Here is a 27,147-nt window from a genome sequence, read left to right as displayed (position 1 = left end):
ACACTGTGATAATCAGAAGTGGCCCTGCTGCTTGTGAAGATGTGCAGGATAGGGAAACAGGACCTGGCCTTCTCTACAGCAGTACATAGGAAATGGAATTCATTGCTCCAAGAACTTTGGCAGGCCTTCCTCGCTGTGTGGATATAGGTGACAAGTGAAAACAGCTTTGTTTAGGCACACATTTTCTCTCTAATGCACTTTCTCGTTTTTGAAGGTTGTCGTCATCTGTGGCTGCTGCCATGTGTGCTGCAGTGGAATTAGTTTTGTGCTTCATTTGATACTGTTCATTTTACTCTTAACGTGATTTGGTGTTTTCATATGCTCTGTTGGTTACTCTGAGAGCCCTTTCTAGGGCTGATGATGCAGGCTATCCATGATCATATAAACAGATAAATAAAACTTCTATAAAAAAGGACTAAGTGCTTCCTTTCCAACTTCTGGGATAGTTTCAGAGAACAGCAAAAGTGAGGTGCAGGGTTCATGTGGTTAAACTGGATCTAAACATACTTTGTTTCCCACATAGAAGTAATCATGCATTTGCCATTCAGGGCCCTGGAAGTAACTGTGCTGCAAGGAATATGAATTGGGCCCCAGGGAACGATGCTTGCATACTCCTCATTTGGGACAAGAAATAAAATACAAGGCATATGTTAAGATAAAATAAATCTGTTGGATTTATTTTTTGTCTCAGGCAACAGGTAACACACAGAAAAGCAAGAAATTAAAAATGCAACCATCAACAATTAATGACACAATATCCACCAGGAAGAATATAAGCATCGCCCCCAGTCTCAAGGACAACTGTACTCCAGCCACTTTCCTACAAGCAAGGCAAAGCGCTCTCAGTCCTTTCTCCCTAAATGTAAACAGTAGGAGACAATGGCAATGTATCTCAGCTGTTCATACCCACGGACAAGCGGAATGGAAGTGAACAGTTAAACTTCATCATAAGAGGAGGGCTCTGCTAAATCCTTTGCTGTGTTCATAGTGACAAAGAGGGATTCAGGAGCCTTTTGCCTCTGCCATACTTCATATGGGAGTGTGTCCATAGGTACAGCCTTATTTTGCTGGCCCTTTGGCTCCTGCCCTGTCACAGATATGACACCCAGTAAAATAAGTTGCTGACTAGGGACTGAAAACAATCTCACCGCCTCACATGAAGGTCCCCTACATAACCTACCTCGGTCTGGTTTAGGAAACCTATATTTTCAAATCAATGTTTCCTTTCACTGTATTATTAAGGGCACCTTGGGAAGCCTTTGGGAAAAGGGGCAAGTGCGTTCCCCTTTGTTTTCTCCAAGCAAGCTCTTCCAGCTCTACTCTTAACAGATGGTAGCCTACCAGAATTTTCCCCCTTTCCTGCCTGTGATGTTAAGTATGATTTACAGGCCTGAGTTATTATTTATCATTATTCATTTCCTGTCACCAGTGCATTGAAGGTTAATAGAAATGCCAGCATGCTCACTGATTTACTTAGTAAAATATTTGTTCCAAGGTTTTAGGTCAGATGATTGGTGTCTGAGAGAGCTTCAGGTTTATGCATTATGAAAAGCAAGCTGACTTGACCTTGAGCCACCAATACTGGCACTATATATTACTTTAGCAGAGTGACCTTCAGAGACCCAAGACACTCGAGATGTATTCAACACATGCTTTTTCCATCCATATTGCTGCCAGCATTGTATACATAAGCAGCTTAACTTATGCCATGAAAGCCAATACTGGCTTTCCCACCTAATGAATCTGAGCAGGGTGATTTAAAATAAAAAATAAAAAAATACGGCTATCTTTTCTTCTGGGTCTACAAACCGTCTTAGAATTCTAGAACCCCCACATGCACTGAACTTCAGCAAATGCTTTAGACTAATTGAGACTCATTTATCAAGCAAGAATGATCTATGTAGCAGATTGGGAGAGGAGGAGTCTTACTCAAAAACTCACTTTGCACAGCTGTAAATCATATCTAATGTCAATGGGGAAAGTAAGAGGACAACTGAGGATGTAAGTTGATCTTTGAAGAAAGCTTCTCACCTCAGCTGGGTGTTCAAAGCTAAAATTTCCACTACCTATTTATCACTGTAACTCTTAAGAACTGCCGCCAATCTCTTGGAGGCAAATATGCAGGCAGCCCACTAAGTGATGCACCTCACCAAAAGAAGTTGCCCAAATTATTATTTTTATTTATTTATACAAGCAATTGTATACCACTTTTCATAAAGGGAAATGATCACCAAAGGGTTTCCAAAAACCCAACAATAATAAACAATGTCAATATAAATGATACATTTTGAACAGGTGCAATAGAAATTATGAAATGGAATAAAACACCAAATAATATAAGAATACCATAAAACCTACAGAATAGGGCAGCATCAAAGCTTTAAAATCCATAAATAACAGCCAACTAGATCTACCATAGGTCTATGTGGATAAAAACTTCTTTAGGTAGTGACAAAGGCTCATCCATGCCACTAGGGGAAGTTCCATTAAATGGAGTGCCACCACCGAGAAGGCCCCATCTTGGGTTCTCATACAGTGAGAAATATTTGCTGGGAGTGCTAATATAATAGCCCAGACAGGTTGGTATTTGCAGATGTGTTCTCTCAGATATTCAGGTCCCAAGTGATTCAGGCTTTATACATCGCCATAAGAACCTTAACTTGGGACTGGTAATATATGGGCAGGTAATGCAGATTCCACAAAACTAGTGTTATGTGACTATTCACTGAGGTGTCAGTATTCAGCTCTAGCCGCAGTTTACTGGCTATTTTCAAGGGCAGCCCCATACAGAGTGTATTACAGTAGTCAGGATGAGAGGTTAGTGGAGAATCAAAACTGTGGCCAGGCTATCCCAGAAAAGGCCAAAGCTGACAAAGCAGACTTAGCTAGAAAAAGGTGCTCCTAGGCACAGAGGCCACCTGGCTCCCTAATGACGAACACAGATCAAGGAGAATAATCAGGCTATGCACATGGTACTTTAGGAGGCGCATGACTCCATCCACAACAGGTTGAATAGTGTGTTTCTTGATGCAAGAACCACCCATCAACAGTGTTTCCATCTTACTGGGATTCGGCTTCAGCTTACAGGCCCCCACCTTGCCCACCTCCAGGTTCTGACTCAGCAGCAACAAAGCTATATCTGGTTCTGATGTAATGGACATACAGAATTGGATGACATCAGCATACTGATGATGACTGCACCCAGCAGCTTCAGTAGGGGCAAGATGGAACCCTGCAACCCAATCGGCACTGGGCTGCGGAGAAATCAACCAGTGCTACTCTCTGGAGATAGCTCTGCATAAAAAAGGAAGAAACTTTGTGGCTCCTACCACCATTTCAAAATGGGCAACCCCAGAAGACTGTCTTTGTCGAGAACCTCTCTCAAGTCACCATGTCAGCAGAGCAGGCCAGCACCTTGTTTGAACAGAGAGTATATCCTAGAACATGACCCCAGAATCCTGTGCAAGTCATAGAGTTCTGTGGTAGACAATGAGGCGGTCAACTTGACATACATGGGGGTAGGCAGAGAGGGAACATTTGGGAACATGTACATATATAGATTGCTGTGATATAGTGCATGTTCCAGTCTGGATGAGAAGATCTGCCTGTATACTCCTAAAAATGAAGGCCCTGGCCGATTTAGAATCATAACAATGTGATCCCAGACAAAGTTCCCCACCCTGTGCTTAAGAACTCTGAAAGAGAAGTCTTTCTCAAAGACTGTTCTGATTTTCCCCGTCACATTGCTGTGGCGAGGTGAGAAGCCTCGCTCGCCAATCTTCTCCCACCTCTCTCCTTTCAAAGCTTTTAACGCAGAGTGTCCCACTCAGTCTGTGGCCTGGCAATATGAATGTATTGCCTGCATACCTGTATGACTGTGGCCATGTTTCTTTGCCATTCTGAGCTTCTCAGGAACCCAGCACCAATAAATATAAGAAAGCTATCTACGTGAGTGTTGTGTACTCATGTGTTGTGATATTAAACAGGCCAGATGCAGCTAAAGGTAAAGGTAAAGGGACCCCTGACCATCAGGTCCAGTCGTGGCCGACTCTGGGGATGCGGCGCTCATCTCGCTTTATTGGCCGAGGGAGCCAGCATACAGCTTCCGGGTCATGTGGCCAGCATGACTAAGCCGCTTCTGGCGAACCAGAGCAGCGCACGGAAATGCCATTTACTTTCCTGCCGGAATGGTACCTATTTATCTACTTGCACTTTGACGTGCTTTCGAACTGCTAGGTTGGCAGGAGCACGGACCGAGCAACGGGAGCTCACCCCATCGCAGGAATTTGAACCACCAACCTTCTGATCAGCAAGGTTTAACTCACAGCGCCACCTGCGTCCCTAGCACCCTACAAAAACAACAACAGCAACAACAACTAGTGCTCTTAGATGATGTTGTGCACTCCCAGCTGCCTCAAAGGACACATTCAGCATGTCCAGTTGAGACTGCATGATATGGATCGACACAGCGATGTGCAGCCCCTATCTGTATCCACTGCAGGAGTGGAAGCCAACTTCTATGCATGGAATCCCCCAAAAAACAACAACAACAACACACTCTTATTGGATTAATGCAATAAAACACAGCAGAATGAATGCACACATTGCTTGCAAGATTAAAATATTCATTTGGTTATTCAAATTCAAATGTCATAAATCAGTGAAATCAACCAAACTTGAAAGTATCTGCAGCCCTTGCCTTGGGCTTTAACACTAATGCTAAAAAAAGCTCAAACTAGTCCTGAATCACATGAATAGCTGGGATAGCTAGGAAATAACCAGTTTAACTGAACAGGGCCTGCAATGAGGCACTGGTGAACTAGGAAGTTCCCAATGAGTCAAATAACCCGTGTGTGTGTGTGTGTGTGTGTGTGTGTGTGTGTGTATAGAGTTAACAGACCAGTAACATCCTAGTGACAACCGCAACAATAATAGAATCATAGTTAGAAGCAACCATGAGGGTCATCTAGTCCAGCCTCCTGCAATGCAGAAATATTTTGCCCAACGTGGGGCTCAAACCCATGACCCTGAGGTTAAGAGTCTCGTGCTCTACTGACTGAGCTACAACAACTTAATAGTGCTTGTCCCAAGACTATGGTAACTTCAACTGGGAAACTCCTCACCCAAATCACTCCAGCATCTCAAGGCTTCCATGAAAGCAAAGGAGATCAGAATCTACTTGAAAATGTGATTTGCAGAGCCCTTTAATTTTTCAGAAACAATACGATTTACTCCTTCCAAAGGGTTAAAAAAAATTCTGTCTCCAATTAAGGTAAAAGCACCTGCTCACTTATTCTCCTCCCCTTCATCCTTATACACAAGCCTTCCTGGAGAGATGAGATTTATTCACCTGGATTTGACAGCCTTTTCTTATTTATTTATACTAAGAGATAAATCAAACCTAGGCCACTCTGTCCAAGAATAAGTTATTCATTATCTGCCTAGTAAGTATGTTCGCGGATCAGATGTGGTAAAGGTATGTCGGTTAGAAAGTGCATTGTTCAGGCATGATTTACAACCACAGAAGTTATGACTTTTCATTGGTGATTACTCACTATGTTCTTATTGTTTTTTATGTATTTGATCACAACTGACTTTGGGGTTTTGTTAAATGGAGAGGGAGAGAGAAAGGAAGAATACTAGATGGTAATTGTTGGATGATGAAATGAAGAAGGAAACTCGTGTTTTTCTATGCAGGAGGAACAAATGCGGTCATTTGGAATCTGTCAAGGAAGAGGTGTTGTCTTCAGATATCTACGAAAAATTGCTGAGAGGTAGGTTGGGGAGTGTGTAGAATTACAATATTCTACTGAAAATAATTTGAAATAAAATAGCAAATGTGAATTTGGGATTTATTTATTTTTTAAAAAGTAAGCTTAAGGTGCTTTTTCCAAAATTAGGATGGATCTGGAGAAGGCACCCAAAGGGAGAACAGGGCACCCAAGCCTTTTAAATGATACATATACTGTACCACAAACCCTGAATCACAGCGTGATCAAGTATAAATAATCTTAAGCCCCACAGGCCTCAGTTGCCTAGGTAAGCCCTGAAAAATGGTGCCAACCATCCACAGCACTGAAGAAACACGCAAAAATCAATCAACAGGCTCAGGAGAAGTCTCTGGGTCCCCTCAGGGCTCACCCTTCTCTCAGAAGCAATGTAGGTGTTGGTGCCCTGAAGCTCACTAAATCTAAAACCAATGAAGAGCCCAGGAGTGCAATCCTACATATGTCTATTCAGAGGTGAGATCTGCTGAGTTTAATGGGACTCCCTCCCAGGTAAAAGTATTTCCCAATACAGAAGGGCAACCAACCTGTTACCCATGAGTGCTGGGTTGGTGATCCCTGTGATTCCCCTGCTTATAATCCAAGAGTGGTACAGTGCTTTGAGGGTGTATAAATTTTGTGAAATAAATAACAGCGCCAGAAGGATTTTTACATGATTTTGCTATGCATGCACACATATTTTACTTGTATGCCGCCTTTCCATAGTTCCAAGCCGTGTGCAAGGCGGCTTACAACATGGGGAAAAAATGTATGTAGGTTCAACATAACAAAAGTAGCCGTAAATAAATAAAACATTAAGAAATACACAACCAAACTGAACAAATTCCACAAAAGTCACAAGATCTAAAATGAAGATGCAAAAAAAACAAAAAAACAAAAACAAAAACCAACAGCAACGCCCCCCCCCCCCAGCAAACAACACTGCAGCCCAATAGTCTGTTCAGCAGCCTTAGCTCCCACACTCCCAGGCCAGGTGAATAAAGGCCTGTAAGGCCAGGAGTAGGTCTTCCAGGCCTCATAGTGAAGCGCTGGTAGGAATCACGAGCAGGGATGGTGCTGTCGGTTCATGTCTCAGAGGTACCCAATTTGCTAAGAATATTAATTATTCTCATCGACAATAACGTGGCTTCTAGGTCAACACACCCAGCAAAAAATGCCTTTCCATTTATTCTTCACCAGCACTCATCATCACATATCCCTTCAGTGACTAGACAAACTTCCATTCCTTATAGAAACAAATAGCTTTTATTACTACACGGGGAGATATGCAAAATTTGGTTAATTGTTCCGAACTGACATTGAATTTGTATGCCGCGTTCCAGTTCCACTTAGGCTGGCTGGCTTGCCAGGTATTCACAGCAATTTCAGCCACTAAAGTAACATTAAAATGTGCAGAGTTTGCAAGAAGAAAAAGCAAGTAAATTGGGGGAATATATAGACAGCAAAACAGAATTTTTAAGCTCTCCTATTTACTAAATCCATAATATGTGACAGCTGCTGTGAAGCTAAATGCATGTCAGACTGATTGTAGGAGACACTCCTTGGCAGATAAAACAATATTCCCATCTCTAATAAAGGCAGTGAGAGAAGCAGCCTAGATTGGTCTAGGCCTGTTGCTGCTGCAATCCCCCGACACACACACACCAACCTCCTCTATGCTGTTGTTAACTTACTATATCCCTGGAAGTGAAATTTAAAAGCCGCTACGCTAAGTTGTGCACAAATACTCAAAAGCAGTTGGTTCTGGCCTATGAAAGGTGCCCTAAAACTTTTCTGCAACAGATCCAACACAGCTTACCCTCTGGAATAAATTTTCAAATGAGAAACTCCCAGGACATGCCAAATTTGATCCACTATATAGTAAAGGTAAAGGTACCCCTGCCCGTATGGGCCAGTCTTGACAGACTCTGGGGTTGTGCGCCCATCTCACTTAAGAGGCCAAGGGCCAGCGCTGTCCGGAGACACTTCCGGGTCACGTGGCCAGCGTGACATCGCTGCTCTGGCCAGAGCCAGAGCCAGAGCCGCACACGGAAACACCATTTACCTTCCCGCTGGTAAGCGGTCCCTATTTATCTACTTGCACCCGGAGGTGCTTTCGAACGGCTAGGTTGGCAGGCGCTGGGACCGAGCAGCGGGAGCGCACCCCGCCGCAGGGATTCGAACCGCCGAGCTTTCGATCGGCAAGCCCTAGGCGCTGAGGCTTTAACCCACAGCGCCACCTGCGTCCCACGATCCACTATATAGAGAGCTTTTAAAGAAACAACAACCCAGGACTCCCCCAAAGCATATCCAGTACCAGGGCTGCCTTTTAAACAGTATTTCATCTGGTACAAAATGCAGTGGTCATATTACAGGGTGAGGTTCAATTTAGAACTGATATAATTTATGTTTTTAAACAGCAGTGCTGGTTGCCAGTTTGTGGGACTCATTCCAGGTGTCCTTGGTAAGGCATTAGTGTTTCACGCCCTAAATGACTGAGGACCTAGATAAATGAAAGACTACCTCCTTCCCTTCAGACCCTCTCAGGTGTTAAGCAGAGGGGTTCTTCTTGGTAATTCCACTTCCATCTGAGAATTGGTCTCATTTACCCATTTCCTCCCAAGGTAAAGGGAAGTGACCAAGCTAAGCCTGGCAGGAGAGCTTACTCCAGGGGTCCTCAAACTTTTAAAACTGGAGGCTGGTTCACTGTCCCTCAGACACTGTTGGGGGCCGGACTATATTTTGAAAAAAACCCGAACCAATTCCTATGCAACCCAGCGCAGAGTTTCATTGGCAGAGCCACCGCCGCTTGAGGAGCTTGTTCCCATTCAGAGCCTCAGTCAGTCCCCACTTGCTGAGGTAAACCCAGCGCGGCGTTTCTGTTGAAAAGAATGCTCACGCGCGCTCTTTTCAATGGAAACTCCTTGCTGTGCCAGATTTACATCAGCCGCGGAAGCCTCGCTGCCCACTCAGTCAGTCTCCGCACACTGAGGTAAACCTGGCATGGTGTTTCGGCCGGTGGGCCAGATTTACAAGCCTAGCGGGCCAGATCTGGCCTGGGGGCCGAAGTTTGAGGACCCCTGGCTTACTCTATAGCATTAACGCAGGGGTCGGCAACCTAAGGCCCATGGGCCACAAACAGCCTACGGGGGTCATTTAACTGGCCCACGAGCCACCCCTGAACCTAGCTACCCACTCGGCGAGTCCCTACACGCTGTGCTAAACCGGCGCAGTGCGGGGCAAGGACTCACTTCCGCGGCACTGGAAATCGCGTCTGCGCAGACGTCGGAAATTGCGGGCGCACGATCTCCACTGGAGTGAACCGGTCCAAGCAAGGTAAACCTTGCCAACCCCTGCATTAACCCTTTCATACATTAATCAAACTTAAGCACATTGGTTGTATGAAGCTGGTTATTATACAGCCCTGGATCAAACAAACTCAAAAAGCTCTCCTGCAGCAGGAAGAAAAGGAAGGCTCATAGCTCAGTGATAGAGCATCTGGACTGGGAGAGAACTTTGTCCGAAATCCTGGAAAGCAGCTGCCATTCAGTGCAAACAATGCTGAGCTACTTGGACCAACTGTCTGACTCACTATAAGGCATCTTTCTATGTTCCTATTGGGGGGGGGTGTCAAGGAAAATCACAAGACCGAGACTTATGAGGACCATACATTCCAGCCATTCTAGAAAATAACTAGAGAACATTCTTCCATGGATTACCAAAATTGGAATCCTCTCCAGAAATTCTAGTCCAGCCTAATCAACACCAAGGAGCACCTGCCTTCTGATGTTCATAGATGCTACAATAAATCCCTTTGACTCCTGGCATTATGCCTTCATATGTTCACATTGCCCAGAAGTACTGTACCCAGAGGCAGGGGGCTAAACTGACCTACAATGACTATCCAGGAAAGAGAATGCTTAAATGTGATGGTATCATGCAGTATCTGTGGAAAGTAAGCATGCTTTTTCTTTTTTTAAAAAAATGAACTAGGTATATGGTGTTTTCAGCATATCCATATAAGTGGGCCTCAAAGCCTCCACTCTTCAGAGCCTGTGCTTTATTTGCAAAAGAATTCCCACTCCTCAAACCGCCTGACAGAGCAATGGTCTGTATTATAAAATAAAATAAAAATATGGAAACACTTTGCTCCTTTGCAGGCTTGATTAAAGCAGTTGTGCCTCTTGCTGCAGCCAGAGACAAGGCGCAGACACAGCAGACATGGTTTTGCATTTGAAAATATGGTCATTTTAAGCGTTTAAAGCATTCGCCAGTTTGGCCAAATGATCCTGCCTCCTCTGCAACCATCTACTGTAATTATCAGTCATGGCAGTGACACTCCTGCTACAGAGAGGGGCTGATCAGGTTACAGGGTCTTTCTCTGCTTCAGAACCCAACAGCCAAAACAGAGTGCAATGCCAGCAGATGTTTCCAGTTTGAAAACAGTGGGAACTTCATGAACTGTTTCCCCCAACCTCCCAGGAGTAAATGCCACCATGGCTGTGAAACTGGAAACATTTGTCAGGCTCTAGGAAGCAAAAGGTTGTGAAAGAACGCTGCAGTAATTTGATGCTTCCACAATGCTTTATTGATTGATTTTTTTTAAAAAAAAAGCCAACACCAGCTATATCCATACAAAACAGGTGGAGGATGAGGCCTGTGTCAGAGGCAGCCTCCACCATCCAATTGTTTGATATATTGCAGGAATGACTAGGGGACTGTAGTGATGTTACTGCTATCCTCCCACCGGCTGCCTTGCTAGATGCCATGGCCACTGTTCTGTAGGATGACCCTCCCAAAGATGCTGAAGGGACACGAGCTGGTGCAGGCAGCCGGCGACGCAGTTGGACACAGGACTCAACGCAAGGGCCAGTCTGCTCATACCAGTGTGCATACTGCTGCAACTGTGAGTCCCTCTGCCTGTGGTACTGGTGTAGAGCACCAGTGGCAAACCTGAAGGGTCCTCCCTTGGCATTTGTTGTGCCTGATCTTTGCACCAGTGGGCCTGGTCTAACTCACTCTCTCTCACTGCCCCCTGTGCTCTTCTTTGTTGGTGGCTCAACTCATGTGGCCAAGGGATGAACAGACATACCCCAGCCTGCTCCAACATTCATTTGCATTTTCATCTGGTACTTTCCATTTTGCTGCAATTCGTTTATTTTGCAGAAGCCTTTCTTTCATTCCATTGTCCACTGATGCAGAAATATATGCAATTTCACACATCTGTTGTAACACATAATAGAGGGATGCATTTCTCATCCACTGATAGATATTTACAAATCAGTTGCCTCCTTGTATGTTCCCCTTCAAAGTTGATGAATTTCCAGAGGAGTACCCCTCTTAGTCTTTTGCAGCAAAAGTAAAGAGCCTGGCAGCACCTTAAAGACAAAGTTAATGAAGTGGCTAATAGGTCATCAAAAAGCTATCTATTCTAACCATGTCTCTGAGAAGTAAATTCTACTGAATTCAACTGGGGTTACTCCCAGGTAAGTGGGACTAGGATTGAAGTCTCACTATCTGGATTTTACAGTGTGGTATAAACTTAACCCTGCCTCTTTTTCCTCATTCAGGCATCAAGGAAGGATAGGTTCGCACCCTGCTGGTATTTTGCTGTGTGTGTCCTGGACTGTAAGAATTCCTGCGGGCATATTAAACATTGTGCACTTATACAAGGCCTTTCTGTAGTGCATGATTTTATTCCATAAATGTGTATTTTCTTCAGAAAATGACCGTGTGTGTGCATCTCCTGAAACATAATGTTCAAGCTAATTTGTTTTCAATGTTTGTAGTAAACACGATTTGTGTCTGACTGCTTCAAATCTTCAGACTTTTAACTGAGGAGCACAAATAAAGTCAAGAGATGACAAAAGAAACTACTGTACTTCTTTCCGTGACAAAGAACAAGAATAAATGATGCATTTCATTGTTTTTTAAAATTCACAGTGGGGGGAAGCAGGTAAAGGCTACAATCAAAACCCCACTTACGTGGAAGTAATTCAGTGAGACTTACTTCTGAGTAGACATGGTTAGGATTGCAGCCTTGGTGACTATAGGCTGTGTATGTACACAAAGTCAGCATGCAGTATTTCAGAAAAAAAGAAAAGCTGCAAGACCCATGTCAGGACAGTGACAATTGTACATCAATGAATATGCAAATAACATAAATTGCTATGCAATTTACGTATCTATTATGTATAACGTGTACATGAATTTTTTTTATTAAAAAAAAAAACAGTTGTAGAGAACCAAGATGAAAATCATTCTTAGCAAGAGACTGTTACATGATGGGAGTTGAACAGGTGGACAGAAGGAAATTTCCTCTGTCATTCCTAGTGTGGCTCCATCTTCCAATCACTTGCCGGCTCCTTGCTATGTCTATCTGTGATCATGGGGTGCTCAGTTTGGGGTGTTTTTGCTGCTGTGAAAGCTTTCCCTGCCTGTTTGGACTGTGTACTCTTTTCCATCATGACAATAAATGGCCATTGCTCTCTCTGGTTCTGTGTCTTGGTGTGTGTGTGTGTGTGTGTGTGTACAGAGATGGGGTGAAGACCCTAAGGGCCTGGGTGGTAATGAGGGTGCATGCTGATGATTAATACTGATTTATCAACACTTTCTAAGCCACCATCTCAAGACAATTTGGGTGGTGTGTGATATAGCCATGCATGCTGCATCCAGATTTCCTATGGATACCATAGGGTATGCCTACACTCTCTCTGCTGCAATTGCTTTCCTTTTCCCAACTCATCCAACCCCTCATTGCCGAAGGAGGCTAGAGTGCAGCAAACTCAACACAAGTGGATTACCAGTGTATCTTCCCCCTGGAAGACTTCCTCATTTTGAATTGCTCTATATCAATTAATTAACAACATTGAATTTTGGCCAAAAATATCGTTTAGTTGTAAATAGCTAGGTTTCTTTCAGGGGTGGGGTGCTTGTAGAGGACTGAGGAACTAAACTATATGTTGCCGACTAAGCAAAATGACCTGTGAAACAGGAGACCGCCCCACCACCACCACGTCCGTCAACCCCTGGCAGAACCGATCCTGATCAGACTCTCCCTAATTGTCAGGATTCTCAGATCATTATATATTAAGCACTTCAGTTCAAACATTCTGAACTGCTGTGGCTGTTGTCACCTTAAAGTACAAAGCTGATCCCAGCCACAACTTCTCAAAATGCACATCAGGACAAAACTACAAACGGGCCTGGCTGTTCTCCCACACCTCATTTTAAAGTTCTCTCTTTTAAAAGTGCAGTCAGCCCAACAAAAATACGCCATCATTCATATTGTTTTCTCCGTCATAGGCAGGAGATACTAGAAAGGGTTACAAGACCATTGTTAAGCTTGTAGTAAATTGTGTTTGCGGCACAGAGGGAATAACTTGGCTCACATTCTCCGGTTGCAACTGTAGTGGAGAAGGAGGAGGCCAACAAAAATCAATAAGTTCAGTGTAAGCAAAGTCAGAACAACCTTTAAAATAATAAGACAAATCAATTTATTTCACAAATGTCTTCATTTCCAAATGCCATTGTTTTGGTGTTCTCCGCTGTCATTGCTCATGACATTTGAGAAAACTGGGCTCTTAATCATTTCGGTGCAGAGGGAGTTATCATGTAAACAGCCAGGCTCAAAGATTATGTGCGCACCCAAAGATATCCTGTAACAACCGAGTCCTGGGGGAGCAGGAGGGTGGAAAGGGACACAGTGGGGGCTGGGGAGAGAAACTGGGGTGGAAGGGAGTTTAAAAATATGGACAGAAGAAAAAGACCCTACTTTATGGCTATATACAATGAAAAGTAATTACTGAGAAAAATGAAAGCTGGGGCTTGCTGTTAGCGGAGGAGGAGGAGGAGGAGAAGGGAATTCTGATCTTTTTTTAAGCTCAGAGTCCATTTTGATATAATTGGTTCCAGAATTATTTATGACATTAATTGCTGCATTATCGACTACCTGTCAGCGGCTCTGGCAGTTAGTCCATCTTTCTTAGCGCAGAAAGCCAGCTCAGCCCAAACGAGACTGACAAGCTAATTATACCCATCTCCCCTTCAATGACAAATGCTGCTCATCGGAAGCCTTTTCTAGAAATAAGCTTTCATTCTTTCCCCCTTTTTCCCTGAGCCAGACACAGCCGATATCTCAAGGTACAGATCACAGCTAAAACTCCGCTCACCAGGGCTATTAGCTCTGAACATCTCACTTGAGCCAAAAAAACCCTAAGCATCTTATGTTATCAAACTGTATGTCATTCCCTGATACTAGTTTTCAGTGAATGTGCACTGGGCCATGCACGTCACTCAAAGCGGTGGCAGAAAGAGCAGACCTGACTGAATTAGCCGGCCCCATCTATAGCAACACAGCCAGGATGCTGACAGCAATTCCGGGACTTGGCACCCAGGCTTTTGCATCTGATGCAGTTAAGCATCCAGAATCAATAGTCTTGTGGTTTTGTGTTGTGGCTCCTGCTGAGCAAATACATGGAGGTGGAGGCCTGGTGTGGGGGAAGGGGGCAATGCTGGGTAGATACACGATGTCTAGATGGCATGAGGCAGCTGGGATACCTGACAGGTGAAGGGCTGTATTAAAAGCTAGGCGTCTTGAAGCAGAATGCCCTGAAACAGCCCTACGGGTGTTGCCATTTTCAGTAGAATCCTAACATGTCTTCTGCCTGCCTGTAGTCCCTCAGTAGAGAGGCACCTCTTCAGTGACCCATCAGTCCATGTGGTTTGTCAGTCTTCTGTCAGACCCTTGCAGTGTGTACACACACACACACACACACACACACACACACACACACACACACACAGAAACACACAGACTGTACCCCCACATTCTCTTGCTCCTTGCCCAGTTCCCCAACTGTTCTCAGTAGGAGGTTTTGATGTTCACCCTAACCCAGGGGTCAGCAACCTTTTTCAGTCATGGGTCAGTCCACCATCCCTCAGACCATGTGGGGGGCTAGACTATATTTCTGGGGGAATGAATGAACTTTTATGCCCCACAAATAACCCAGAGATGCATTTTAAATAAAAGCACACATTCTACTCATGTAAAAACGTCCGAAGGCCGGATTGAGAAGGCAATTGAGCCGCATCCAGCCCACAGGCCTTAGGTTGCCTACCCCTGCCCTAACCCTATTCAGGAGCTTGCCAGAATGTATTTGCACTAAAAATGGGGAGAAGGCAAGGGTGCGTACACACAAAAACTACCCTCAATCTCCCAGGGTAACAAAGGCCCCTTGTGTACCAGAAGCCGACTACACCAAGTACACATCTAGGGTTCCTCTTTGGCAGGGAGAGTTATACATGTGACACTCCCAAACCCCAGTTGCCTTTCTGTCTTTGTAGCTGTTATTGTTTATCAAACTTATTTTCTTATGAATCCAGGGCTTGTGGGATCAAAAGGAGAAAGAGTTGACCACCCTGGCCTCCACTCCACTGCTGAATTCACCCTGCCTGTCTGCTTAACTTCAGTTTATTTTGACACTTCTCCACTGGCACTGAGGTGCTTCATCAGCTGGGTGCTTCATCTCCCTCTTGTAATCCCGGAATTGTTACCTGAATTGTTAACTGAAAGCGATTGGCTACATACTGTGATTGGTCACTACAAGATCCGTGAATGGCTGGAATCGTCCATGTGAATAAGAAAAGTAGCAGCCATTGGAGAAATTGTGGGAAAATGTGACGCCAAACAGGGTGTGTGTGTGTGTGTGTGTGTGTGTGTGTGTGTGTGTGAGAGAGAGAGAGAGAGAGAGAGAGAGAGACCCTAAAAGTATTTTCCAGGAAGGAGAGGAATCTATCTCCATCTGTTTATTTATTTTTTAGGTAGCTTCAATTTATGGTTTATGCATTTTAAGAATATTTTTGCATTTGTTATTTTCAATGACAAATGGACTTGGAACTGTGTTGAACAGGCCACTCTCTCTTTGGTTAGTTGGTAAGGTGCAAGACAGAATTGAAGCTTGGCACATTTTACACTTTTATCAACGTAAATGCCGGGGGGAGGGGAAACCTAGCACATAAATTGAGTCTGAAGCTTTTACAAATTGGCTATTTAAACCACTCCACACCTATAAATTGTACAGTGCTGGAGGCCATCTTTCTATGGCTATTGTTCTTCATGAAGCAAGACAACAAAACTTGGCAGGAGAGAACTAAACCCCCATTATATTGGAAAATGTATTAAACTGAATATTAAAATATTGCGAGGAGACAGAGGATCAGGACAAAAAAAACAAAAAAACCCCACAGTAAAAACAGAGGAGATTGCAAGATACAAGGATGATTTTGATTTGCATACAAGCTAAACCCATGGATATGGTGCATTTTCAGAAACTCTTCAAAACAGGCAATAAAAACACACAGCATATCTATAGACCTATCATAGTCTATTAAAATCAGCCAAGTTAGGACAAACACTGAGGATCAGGAAAGAGGCATAAAGAGAAGTCAGGGCTTTGATCACATCTAAATAGCAAAGCTAGACATATTGCTTACCTGGTCATGTAGGCCTTTAGACCGCCCCATTACAGGCTAAAAACCCCTAAGTTGATCAGTAAGAGATTGTACATAGACTAAATGGGGGAGCCATTTAAAGCTGCTGTTTTCATCCCCTGCCTCTCCACCAATCAAGGATCAGGTGGGTGGAAGGCCTAAAATTAAGTGCTGCTGGGGAAACTCAAAACAGGCTGATTTGGGGCCTTGTGCAGCTGTGCAGATTCATGTGGCCAAAAGCAGCCCAAGGCGTCTTGGACGTCGAACAGCGGCAGCCTACATAAAACTACAAACTTTCCCCAAATTACTTTGCTGTTTTCTAACTTTGGTAGACAAATTATGTATACCTCAATATTTTATTGGTCTGAAGCCTCAGAGATTTGTTAAAATGAGCCTGTTCCATCATCCGATGTTGCAGCGCCCTGAGAATAATGCACATTTGGCTGTTAGTTACCGATACAGCCCGCGTATAATTTAGCATTTGTCTAACCTATTCAGAAGGAAAATATTGTTCTCATTAATTTACATTAGCAGCTGAAGAGAGTAGGGAAAGGGGTTGGTATCCCTAGTGCTCTAGAATGCGTTGGAGAGAGGTTTGCAAGAGAGATTCTTGACTCTCTCGTAGTTAGCACAATGAGCCAAGCACATTAAAATTTGGTTAGATTTTACAGTACATGTGACCCCCATGGCCACCTTAAACCCCCACAAAAAAGATACTTAGGCTAGAGTAAATCACAGATACCAAAATGTAGATCTTACTCACAGAGTTTCAGACGTTTCAGCAAACAACTATCCATCTGTTGGCAGTAAAATAAAGAAAGAGGTTCCAAACGACTTGAAAAGAAAGAGTTTTGCTTCCTTACTAAAGAACCATGCAGTCTAAGGAAGGGGCTCATAAAAATCTCCTTTGGGAGAGATTTCCCACTCACCTGCTTTTCCTCACAGGTGTGAGCCTTTAATTGGCTGCAGCTTGTTTGAGGAAGCAGAGGGAAAGAGGGAGCAAAGGCTGCTGGGAAATTGCTAAATCCCACCCACAGATTAGATTAGATTAGATTAGCTCAGATTAACCCTTTGCAAGTGTGAGTCAGCAAATATATACAGTATTTACCAGCAGGAATGTTCTTGGGAAAGCGATTTGCACGTCAGAGCTGAGTTAAAACTGCTCACAGTTGTTTGCAAACATTTTTTGCCAGTGCCGAACAACCCATTTCAGTGATTTAGGTGCTCATTGAGAAAATGCTAAATTATTTCTGATGCCCTCATTCCCCCATAGTAACCTCGCCATGAATCTGAATCTGATTGGCTAGGTCCTTTTTTTGGTACAGAAAGCTCCACAACCTATGTGCAGTTATCTTATGCTTTATGTATTCAGCTTTATGTATGTGGCTTAAAAAACAACAACAACTAATAAAAGGGCAGAAAAGGAACGGGGTTCTGGGAAAGATGACTCTGGCAATTGCACTCACCATTGAATCCAGTGTGTTTTGGCTATACGTGATTTTAGTTTTAGGTGCAATCCCTGGAACATAAACCCCACGTAAATTGTGGGCTTATTGTATTCCATTCACTGGGTGATCCCTGATTGAGTGGGACCATCTGTGAGTCTCATCCAGGAAAGCAGCAGCAGCCGCCAGGACAAAAATGACCCCGTACCCAAATATAATAATGGGTTGTATCCAATGTGAGTCACACTCAGAGTAAATGCTGCAATTCCCAGCACTTTTAACAAACTATAGCTACTGAGTTTCTCAATAACAGTTAAAGTGGTATAAGAGTGTTTTAAATGTTTGGTGTGGATATGACCTAAGGGTCCATATTTAGTTTTTGCTCCTTTGATAGTCTTCGAAAGATATATGATGATATGGCAACAATATGCTGAATGTGATTAGGCAATCCTGAGCACCGTAGTATTCCTGGAGGAGAAAAAAAAATGAGGTACTGATATGGATAGTATTGATACCAGTGCTCTTTTTCTAGAAAAAGAGGTGCCGGAACTCACCACGAATGCCTCACTTGTTCTCTTATAATGGCAATGACACCCACCTGAGAGGCGACGGAACTGAGTTCTGGAGAGTTCTGGCTGGGGAAAAAAAGCCCTGATTTATCCTATTAGCGAAAGCTAAGCAAGAGAGATGCTGGCAAGAGGTTCGATGTTTATCAACAAGATGACTGTATCCTGGATTTAAGAACATAGGAAGATTGATCAGAACAAAAGGCCCTTATTGCCCAGAATCTTTCCCCACAATAGCCAACCAGATGTCAATGACTTCCCATAAGAAGGAGCTGAGCACAGCAGCGCTCTCTTCACTTGTGTATCCCATAAACTGTTATTGAGAGGAGAGCTGCTCTCGTAATGGGGACAGGACATTTCTTTGCTCCTACATAGCAATTTCCCTACTTTTGCAGACATTTGGAGGGACAGGATTATGAAGGGATGAAGTTGAATAGGTACTGAACTGGTTTTGACATTTGAAATTGTTCATAAAAATATGTGAGTGGCTTCAGCTCTGCCCTGTCAAAAAATGTTGAACTACTTTAGAAATGTCTGCATGTACTTCACCTCCAAATTTGTCTCAAAATTCAGCTGTAATTCAGTTATCAGGCAGAGTCTGGTATTCTGAGGTGTGGTTTTTGTTCACAAGCGTAAGAAAGAAACCCTACCTGGGGAAATAAGGTGAGGAAGGTGAACATTTACAGCAAGGCAAACATTATCATGGCACTTGGTTCATCTCCTTCTTGTCGAGAGTGATCCTTATTTGAAATATAATAAAGGATGAAATGGTTAAATACATCACTATTTTGCCAATAATAGGTGTTCGTATATAAGTCTAAATGGCAGTCAGGCTGCCCAGCCTATTGATTTTACTGTCTAATGGCTGAAAGAGATGTTATCTTGATTAATTAGAAGCCAAAAACAAATGCATCTTAGTTCTGTTAAATCTTCTCACATTTTCTCTCTCCCCCCGCTTTTTCTGTACTACTGGTATTGTGTGGTAGACCTGCAGATGCCTAAACTGAAATAGGAAATTAACTTCAACACGGTAGGAGCTAGCTTGGTGACTTTATTTCAGCTGTCAGTAAAACTCACCCTGACAATATTATTTAACCCCATAATGCTATGGTCCTAGGGAGGATGTAAAATCTTTCCCGACACAATTAGCATATAAGGCAGGGATGGCTAAATGTTGTTGGACTCCAATATGTTGTTGGACTCCAATTCCCATCAGCCCAAGCCAATGGTAAGGATGATGGAATCTGTAGTCCAACAATATCTGGAGGCCACAGGTTAACCACCCCTGATGTAAGGGAAATGTCAGAATGTGAACAGGCATGGAGTACAGTTTTGTGGCCGACAGGTTGCCAGGGATCTCCAGCCACAGTGCTTTGGAGAAGGGATGTTGACTTATCACATTATGCTTGCCTGCTCTGTATTTGTTCCCTGTTCTGCTAAGTGGTGCATGCTTGGGAATTGCTGGACATTCAAGTCCTGCTGCCTCTCTGCCACATGCCCACACTTCCATTCCTGTCAAATCAGCTTTGCACTTAGTTTCTATGCCTTGGTGTCAATTCCGCAGAACACAAGCCTGAAGCTGTTCTTTTCATTTATCTTAACTCTCTAGCCCCTGCACCTACCCTTCTGAAATTTTACAGCTTACTTTCCTAGGGGCATCTCTGCAATGTATGCCACATTCATATTAAAATCATTACACACAAAAACTACAGGGAGGGAAGTCAATCACTTTTAGTTCTCCCTCACAAAATCTATTTTAAAACTGCCTAGCAACAACAACATCAAAATTCACCCTACATCTATCCTTCTGATTTTTGGCAGGTTTCCTGCCAAAGGGCACCTCTATCATATGTACTATTTTCACACAAATTGCCCAGAAGAAAAAAAAAATAGGGGAGATGAAGTAATCCTTCGTTTAATCACTCACAAATTGCAAAGCCTGCCCTTGCAGTACACCTACTGCAGCTGATCCTTCTGAACTTTGGCAGAAGGGAATACCATGCCTGCACATTTATCAAAGTCTGCCAGAAAAATAAAGAAATAAAGAAACAAAAAGTTACATGGATAAACCCCCCCCCTCTTTTTTGTCAAAACGTACACCAGCCAATGCTGCAGCTGGCAAGGGATGGAGCTCTTCCAGTGGGATTAATCCACTGAGAGGGGGTGCACAAAAGGGCCTTCTTATGGTGTCCATACTGTGAAACTCCCCCCCCCCAACTTGGGATGGTGTCAACCAAACTGGGCTTCCATCTCTAAGTTAACATATATCTGGGGTGGGGGGGACATTCAGAATTCTGTATTTTAGGGTGGAAATACACATAAAATGCATGCAAAATGTGTACAATTTAAGTGCAAAATTCTAATGTGCTTTAAACAATATAGTCCACAAAGCATGGGGCAGAATAGACCTATGATTGCACATATGGGAAACATACACAGAACAGAAATAGGCTAATTTCCCCATTCCCAATTCAAACCAGATTGGTGAAAGGTGTCATAATACTGTCTCCTAATGAGTCGCTCCATTAAGGAAACAAATATCTACCATCTAGGAACGGAGGAAGAATTTGTTCCAGTCCAACGCTTCTGGACTTGCTTATGGGGATCAAATCACAACTTCTCTGAATTTTAGAATGTGACTTCGGTGAACGAAAAGTGCTTGCAAATTGTATATCTTATGGGAAAGGCATTGAAACACTTTGAAATACGCGTGCTTTCATGGAGAAAATGAGTATTTTGGCTAAAACTGTGTACAAAATGCATACCATTTCATTGTGGACTCTTTGGGCGTCGTTTCAAAAAGTCTACACAAAATGGGACAGACCTGGGCTTGAGCACCAGTGAGACTGAAACTGGATCGAATAAAGCTGCTCTTTCCATCCCTACAACCGACCACTCTGGAATATTTACGAACAGTTTCCTTAACAAAGGACTGCTAATGCAACAGCCTTTAATACCAGCTTCACAGAAGCACAGTATTCAAAGGTAATATAGTAATTGCGAGAGAGGGATGATGCTGTCCTACTTCGCTGCAGACTTCTTGGAAGTTCCTTGGTAGAGCAGGATGCTTGACTTTACACCCTTTGATCTGATCCAGCCAGGGTCTTCCTTTGTCCATTTGTGCTGGGTGGGGTGGATCAAAAGAAGTCTACAGTGATTTTGTGTAATAACATATCCAGCAATTGCTTCTCCTTGCCAAGTACTGAGACTTTCAGTAGCAGCCATCCCTGAGAACCCATTGCTGCGTATCTGCAGAGCTGCCTATTCTTTTGCCCTTAAACTAAACGTTTTGCTCAAAATGTTAATTCTGCCAAGTGTGGGGGACACTCCTACCATGTTGTCTGTGTTTTGTATACCAAATTGTTCCACGTTAGTGTATGGGTAGGAGGGAGAGTGTCCAGAAATGTTAAGGAATTCATGTGTAGCCGAGTTCTGCACATCAGTTTTGAATGCAGCACATAACAAAGGTCAGAGATAGCCTGGCGCTGTGTTTTGTGTGGTGCATCTGTTCTATGAGAAAATGTGCCCAAGTTTCTTTTTTTTAAACAAAACAAAACAAAACAAAAACATTGCTGTAAAAGCCTGGTTACTGCTGAATATATTTCTAAATGACAAGGTTTATTTGGCTGCCTTTTGATATGTTTAGGGGAAACTTGGGCTGACAGTTAGAGGAGGCAGGAAGAGGGGACCGCAGCAACTTCCACCCCAACAGAAAATGTCAGCTCTTCCCTCGCAAGGATGCAGAAGCATCCTGATGAAAAAAAGAGCAGACGTTTAAAAGTTTCTGACATGTGTCACGAACGCAGCCATTGAGCCAGTCCTCCTGATGTGGCTCAAGATGACAGCATCCGAGCCACTGAAGCTGGCTGCAGGACATTCAAAGTTTGGTGTGTGTCACATCAAATCCTTGTCATGTCACACTGGAAAGATAAGGGGGCGGGGGGAGAGAGAGAAGACAAATGGACGCAGGCAACAGCAATAGTTCAGAAACTTAAAACAACACGCTCCCCACTCGTCTAATTGATATTATGAAGCAGCCATAACATTGGACCAGCCACCCAACATCTGAGTTCATAGAAGGTCAGGGTGGATTTTTCTTTTCGGATTAATTCCTGCAAGACACAGACAGTAATTTGTCAAGTTCTTGACCCAAGCACATCTCCTCTGCATTCCAGAAAGGATATTTTCAAGGAAGAGATGGTCCTTGATGTTAGTCATTGAGCCATTGCCCCAGCTGCTCCCGAGGTGTCTCTAAGGAAACCACATGTGTTCACTCCAGATGGTCACCTGACCCCTAGTGACCTTGACTGGATGTCAGTCATACAAAGGATTTGGATTGTTTTGTCTGAGTATCTTCTCTTCCTCCACAGGATCAGAGTGCTTCGTTGTGATCAGGATGCAGCCTTAATACTTGGGAACTTTTGTTGCAATTGGTGGGAGGGACCTGTCCTTTCCCAGAGCTGACTTTGTGCCCAGATTTATAAACAGTAGCTGTGAGAGACCAGTGGAAGCCAACTCTTAGCGGTTGAGGTCCCTTTGCCCCTCCATAAAATATTTGAGGGGCTCAGGACCCCCACAAGGGTGCTGGGCGTTGCCATTCAAATGGGGTGTGTGTGTTATGCAGGGCAGGGCTTATTCCCCCCCAATATTTTATTAAAGTTGGCACCCCGCTTAGGACCGAAGAGCAGGGTGTGATTTGCAAACAACAACACACCAATTGGGGATCCCAGAAAAGCACAAATGGAAGTGCGGGTGCCTGTCAGAGACCCTAAAAGGCTGCCATTCCTATGAAAATGGGGTGAAGAGTGAGGGTAATATAGATCTGCATCATACTCTAACAATCTGCAGAGCTAAAGGAAAGGGAAAGAGGGGAACATGGGACCAAAAGTATCACGGTCACAGTTGGACGCGATCACAAGGGTCATCTAGTCCAACCCTCCCTCCCCCGCAATGCAGGAATCTTTTTGCCCAATGTGGGGCTCAAACCTTTGACCATGAGATTAAGAGTCTCATGCTTAACCGACTGAGCTATCCAGTTGCCCAGTTGCTTGAGGAGACTTGGAAGAAGCAGAGAGGTATCAATCTGAAATGAGGAATAGTGGTAAAATACCTGGTGCAGGATAGAAATGCATAGAAATGCAACAATCTACAAGTAATGCAAAGGTGTGCATGTACTGCAGCTTCTGGCTCTGATGAAACATTTCTAGTTTCCAACAGGTTAGGCCATGTGCTGAGAGAACTGTAGCTAGGGAAGGGGAGCCTGAAAAAAAAAAGTTTGGCAGGAGAAGGTTCATGTGAAGCAAACGTTCTGTGTTCTTTTTGCTGTGCTAACATCATGACAGTACTTTATAGAAAATAATTTTGTATGCCATAAACATATCTAAATAGCTCCCTCCCCAATAAATTGCTTTCATTGCACATATTACTGAAAAGCCCCAATTCAGAAGAGGTGATGGGGTATCCAAAGAATTATAGTTAATAGTTATTCACTTGTCATTGATTTCTGCGACTGAGGGTGTGCTCTCTGTCTACCTTCCAGTTTAATATGAGCAGCACATATTTTTTTTTTAATCTAATGGCCTTGGAGGTGAAATTCTGTGGATTTAATTTTAGCATTTTCCAAATACAATCAGACTGTGATAATGTGACTCCTCTGGCAAGTGGCATTTTTACAAAAATCCCTCTTATTAAAAAGTCAGTAGCACCTACAGGCTATGAGGCTGGTTTCCACTTAAATCATTTGGCTACCTAGACAGAGTGATAAATCAAGCACAAGGCAGGGGCTTACAGATTTGCCTCATATGTGCTAAGCCAAGCTTTGAGAGAGGGGCACAGGGACATGACAGTGGGATGGTGTGAATGGGGAGAGAGTGTACAGAAAATAGAAATCTCCCCCTCAAACGCAGATAAATGTTTTAGTTTGTTCCTTTTCTTTCCTTATTTGCTGTTGAACATTTTGGCTAGCACAGTTAAAGACACAGCCCCCCTCCCAGCCTTTAATGTGTTGCCATTTAGCAGAGGCGACCCTGAAGGAAAATTATTTTCAGATCCAAGAGAATGGGAATTGTTCATGATAAAAGCTTTGGGGATTATTATTTAAGCAAGTATTTCCCCCTTCCCAAACCAAGCGCAGGGTTTGTTTCATTTGCACCCAGTATCCTGTCCCCAATTCTGTGTCACAAGTAGACTTATTTTGGGATCTGACCCCAACCTAATGAAGTCAGCTTCCTGCAAGCCAAGCATCCAGCTGCTCCTAAACAGTGGACTAGGAAACAGTGCTAAATTCCATCTCAAATAAAATGTAATCTGGGATGGATTCCTCAGATTTGTGGGGTTGACTTCCATATCAAAGGCTGGATGAATCTACTGGTTGCTGGTGAGTTATGTGGCCTGTCTAGAAATAATAAGCAAGGTGAGTCATGGAGCAGCTTAGAGATGTCTCCACGTCATGCCAGGCCTCATCAGCCATGGACCTTAGCATTCATTGTGGTGCCAGATTAGCAATGTCATTACCAACCCAGTCCCTTTGAGTGGTATGCCTAGAGAGTCTCCTGTGGCCTAGGAGTATCCCTCAGCTGCTGCACGCACAGATGCCCCCAGTACTGATCACATCATTGTTTCTCAGGTAGGGTTGCCATATGTCTGGAATTTCCTGGACATATCCTGAATACTGCAGCTGCAAGCAGTGTCCAGGCGGAAATTGGTGAAATCTCCAGGATAACCTGGACGTATGGCAGCCCATGTCGGCAGTGTCGTTTTTGCTGATTTCCCTCAGAAATAGCTCAGAAACGTCCAGTGTCCCTGTGGGTAGGCTTCTTTGTGCCTGCCCAATGGCTTGCGGAATCAATTCTGCTTTTAAGATCCAGTCCAATATGCTGGAGCAAAATAATCTGAAGTGAAACTGGGGAGGGGGTCCTCTATCTCTTCTGTGAACTAGTGGAGGCTTGACTACTATCATGGCAGGTTGCTACAACTCAACATGGACCTACCCTGCAACACTGGGTGGCGTCAGGGGGCGGGGAGACTCACATAACTTGTTTCAACAAATGACCACCCCACCACACACACAAAAATAGCTGATCAGTTTTATAGCATTTCTTCATTAGCTACCACTGAAACCTGCTGGGGGGTAGCAGCCAGAGGAGGAGAACACAATCCATGATTCTGGTGGTGATGACGATGACCACACACACATACCCCCACCAATTATGCATATGCTTTTTGTGCTCTGGATTAGAATGGTTATGATGGTTGTGCATCTACTTTGTATTTCCAAATGGGACAAGGGTTTGCACTGCAGACAACGAAGCTAAGAGATTCTCTGTGTAATGCAAACAGAAAATGTAAGGTGTCAGTTCTATATGCCAATGGATGGAGACATGGGCAACTGACAAGCATGCCTATTTGGCAATGTAAGGCTAAGTCCCTAGCGCAAAATCCTTGCTGACGCCAACTCTATAGGGCTGAAGGTAGCTCAGTTCCCCCAAAGTATGTGGGGATGGGGCTGAGCTCCTTCCCACCCCAATCATGAGGGGCCGGGTCCCACCAGGCCTCCAATCATAGTCCCTAGTGTCCCATTGTGCTTTCTGTTCTCTTCATAATCATTTACCTAAGCCCAAGGAATTGAGGCCATGACACCCCTTGTGTCTAGGCTGGTGCCAATACCTGAGCAAACTTAGGGTCAATCCCTGCCTGCTTGGTGGACAAAATAAAACCCAAGGGAGGAGGAGTGAAAGTGTGCAAACCAAGTGTGAGTGGCTGCCTAGCAACTGCTACATAGCTTCCAGTGTTAGCTTCACTCGCAGGATGGAATGTTCTGGAAGGTATGACTAGGACAGTGGCTGACAGTGATGCTGCCAGATCCTTGATGTCATAATCTGGCCTCAGAATTGTCCTCAGCACTGTTCCCAAAAGGCCGGCGACAGCGTTCCCGCGCTCAAAAGAAGGGTCTGTTTCAGGACACAGAGGCCACAAACTCATCAGGCATCACATATTACTTTAGAACTCAGGTGCCCTCGTTTTTTATCCTCCCTTGCCATCGTATAAATGGAAGAAAAGCACTGGCTGGCAAAAAAAGAAGAGCGCCACAACTGAAAGAAATACGGCTCAGCACAAGGCAGACCCAGAATTCACTGCAGCAGGGGGTCAGAGGGCTAAATAAAGCAGCTAGGTTATTAAAGAAGGCTAGGGTGAATTTATGATCCCTCACTAGCATGTGCAGCTCTGGGCAATAGGATAAGGACAACCGGATCACCAAAGCTTCAAGGGTTCTACCTCCCTCATCTCATGAATCAGAGTGAGCAGCCTGGAGGCAGGAGATGAGAAATGGCAAGAGCAATAATCTCAGGGAATGGAAGAAAATCCTTGAGTTTGTCATTCTTGATGCGCATTACATCACACCAGCAAACTGCTTATTTCTTATGGGCATGGGGTCATTTCGTGATCTCTCATACGCCTGCCTAGTGCCTTGATGACAGGAAGAAAGGAGCCACTGCGCAGACTGTTTACAAAAGGAATACATGAATATAAACACAAAGACGACCTGTATGTCTACACATGTGTGTACATCACACACACACACACACACACACACACTGCTTTGACCTCTAGGCACCCATCCTCCCCCCCCAAAAAAAACCACACTCATGAAAACACAAACATTTTTAAAAAATAGTGGGTAGAAAGGGAAATGATGCCATAAATGTGGAAAAATCCAAAAGCTCATACAATCCCAAATGTATATTTCGTTATTTGTTTTGCTTAAGTCCCATCCATCTGTAATCTGTATTAGATCTGAAATTGTTTTACATATGAAATTGCTTTAATTGTTCTGATTAGTGAAATTGTATTTTTGTATTGTTTTTGCATATGAAAGTGTTT

The 27,147-nt window shown here is 43.8% G+C and overlaps 1 protein-coding gene across 9 annotated transcripts in view; it reads right to left on the bottom strand.

The window, feature by feature from the left end:
* The window catches only part of LOC307216587 (uncharacterized protein), a 203,732-nt gene that overhangs the window by 170,614 nt on the left and 5,971 nt on the right, over positions 1-27,147 (bottom strand). For 3 of the 9 annotated variants that reach the window (XR_013839159.1, XR_013839160.1, XR_013839161.1), the window contains exon 1: positions 17,186-17,236. The exons of 2 other annotated variants lie outside the window; for them this stretch is intronic. The gene's annotated coding sequence lies outside the window, so the exon portion shown is untranslated. Of the gene's footprint in view, positions 1-17,019; positions 17,054-17,185; positions 17,253-27,147 lie in introns of those variants that run through there. 4 more of the 9 variants (XR_013839157.1, XR_013839158.1, XR_013839163.1 and 1 more) reach the window with 4 other exon arrangements.

The sequence above is a fragment of the Podarcis cretensis genome (assembly GCF_951804945.1).
Source record: "Podarcis cretensis genome assembly, chromosome: 5".
Lineage (NCBI taxonomy): Eukaryota > Metazoa > Chordata > Lepidosauria > Squamata > Lacertidae > Podarcis > Podarcis cretensis.
Note: the sequence above shows the minus strand (reverse complement) of the source record. Positions and strands in the feature narration are given on the sequence as shown.